Source organism: Dermacentor variabilis, unplaced genomic scaffold (assembly GCF_050947875.1).
Source record: "Dermacentor variabilis isolate Ectoservices unplaced genomic scaffold, ASM5094787v1 scaffold_13, whole genome shotgun sequence".
Taxonomy (NCBI): Eukaryota; Metazoa; Arthropoda; class Arachnida; order Ixodida; family Ixodidae; genus Dermacentor; species Dermacentor variabilis.
Genome location: NW_027460291.1, coordinates 654898 through 657357, shown reverse-complemented (window position 1 = coordinate 657357; position 2460 = coordinate 654898). Strand labels below are relative to the sequence as shown.

Here is a 2460-nt window from a genome sequence, read left to right as displayed (position 1 = left end):
CGAACCCGGGACCACCGCCTTTCCGGGGCAGCCGCTCTACCATCTGAGCTAACCAGGCGGCTAGCAGATGGTAGGGCGAAGTCGAATTTGTCGACAACACGAAGCAAAGGCAAGAGTTTGACGTAGTAGTTCTGCGGAAACCCGCAAGGTGGAGAGAAGCAATGAATAAAGGGAAAATGAGACATCCACCCGTTTTGTAGCAATTGCTACAAAGGAAACCCATACGGGTTCCTCGAAAGAAAAGCCTCATAGTTGAAGAAAAATTCGTCCTGGTCCGGGACTCGAACCCGGGACCACCGCCTTTCCGGGGCAGCCGCTCTACCATCTGAGCTAACCAGGCGGCTAGCAGATGGTAGGGCGAAGTCGAATTTGTCGACAACACGAAGCAAAGGCAAGAGTTTGACGTAGTAGTTCTGCGGAAACCCGCAAGGTGGAGAGAAGCAATGAATAAAGGGAAAATGAGACATCCACCCGTTTTGTAGCAATTGCTACAAAGGAAACCCATACGGGTTCCTCGAAAGAAAAGCCTCATAGTTGAAGAAAAATTCGTCCTGGTCCGGGACTCGAACCCGGGACCACCGCCTTTCCGGGGCAGCCGCTCTACCATCTGAGCTAACCAGGCGGCTAGCAGATGGTAGGGCGAAGTCGAATTTGTCGACAACACGAAGCAAAGGCAAGAGTTTGACGTAGTAGTTCTGCGGAAACCCGCAAGGTGGAGAGAAGCAATGAATAAAGTGAAAATGAGACATCCACCCGTTTTGTAGCAATTGCTACAAAGGAAACCCATACGGGTTCCTCGAAAGAAAAGCCTCATAGTTGAAGAAAAATTCGTCCTGGTCCGGGACTCGAACCCGGGACCACCGCCTTTCCGGGGCAGCCGCTCTACCATCTGAGCTAACCAGGCGGCTAGCAGATGGTAGGGCGAAGTCGAATTTGTCGACAACACGAAGCAAAGGCAAGAGTTTGACGTAGTAGTTCTGCGGAAACCCACAAGGTGGAGAGAAGCAATGAATAAAGGGAAAATGAGACATCCACCCGTTTTGTAGCAATTGCTACAAAGGAAACCCATACGGGTTCCTCGAAAGAAAAGCCTCATAGTTGAAGAAAAATTCGCCCTGGTCCGGGACTCGAACCCGGGACCACCGCCTTTCCGGGGCAGCCGCTCTACCATCTGAGCTAACCAGGCGGCTAGCAGATGGTAGGGCGAAGTCGAATTTGTCGACAACACGAAGCAAAGGCAAGAGTTTGACGTAGTAGTTCTGCGGAAACCCGCAAGGTGGAGAGAAGCAATGAATAAAGGGAAAATGAGACATCCACCCGTTTTGTAGCAATTGCTACAAAGGAAACCCATACGGGTTCCTCGAAAGAAAAGCCTCATAGTTGAAGAAAAATTCGTCCTGGTCCGGGACTCGAACCCGGGACCACCGCCTTTCCGGGGCAGCCGCTCTACCATCTGAGCTAACCAGGCGGCTAGCAGATGGTAGGGCGAAGTCGAATTTGTCGACAACACGAAGCAAAGGCAAGAGTTTGACGTAGTAGTTCTGCGGAAACCCGCAAGGTGGAGAGAAGCAATGAATAAAGGGAAAATGAGACATCCACCCGTTTTGTAGCAATTGCTACAAAGGAAACCCATACGGGTTCCTCGAAAGAAAAGCCTCATAGTTGAAGAAAAATTCGTCCTGGTCCGGGACTCGAACCCGGGACCACCGCCTTTCCGGGGCAGCCGCTCTACCATCTGAGCTAACCAGGCGGATAGCAGATGGTAGGGCGAAGTCGAATTTGTCGACAACACGAAGCAAAGGCAAGAGTTTGACGTAGTAGTTCTGCGGAAACCCGCAAGGTGGAGAGAAGCAATGAATAAAGGGAAAATGAGACATCCACCCGTTTTGTAGCAATTGCTACAAAGGAAACCCATACGGGTTCCTCGAAAGAAAAGCCTCATAGTTGAAGAAAAATTCGTCCTGGTCCGGGACTCGAACCCGGGACCACCGCCTTTCCGGGGCAGCCGCTCTACCATCTGAGCTAACCAGGCGGCTAGCAGATGGTAGGGCGAAGTCGAATTTGTCGACAACACGAAGCAAAGGCAAGAGTTTGACGTAGCAGTTCTGCGGAAACCCGCAAGGTGGAGAGAAGCAATGAATAAAGGGAAAATGAGACATCCACCCGTTTTGTAGCAATTGCTACAAAGGAAACCCATACGGGTTCCTCGAAAGAAAAGCCTCATAGTTGAAGAAAAATTCGTCCTGGTCCGGGACTCGAACCCGGGACCACCGCCTTTCCGGGGCAGCCGCTCTAACATCTGAGCTAACCAGGCGGCTAGCAGATGGTAGGGCGAAGTCGAATTTGTCGACAACACGAAGCAAAGGCAAGAGTTTGACGTAGTAGTTCTGCGGAAACCCGCAAGGTGGAGAGAAGCAATGAATAAAGGGAAAATGAGACATCCACCCGTTTTGTAGCAAT

The 2460-nt window shown here is 51.1% G+C and overlaps 1 non-coding gene across 1 annotated transcript; it reads right to left on the bottom strand.

Moving 5' to 3' along the window:
• Window positions 1-1111: 1111 nt before the first annotated feature.
• TRNAS-GGA (transfer RNA serine (anticodon GGA)) lies at window positions 1112-1186 on the bottom strand. Its single transcript has one exon. It is a non-coding gene; the product is annotated as a tRNA-Ser (tRNA).
• Between the last annotated feature and the right edge of the window lie 1274 nt (window positions 1187-2460).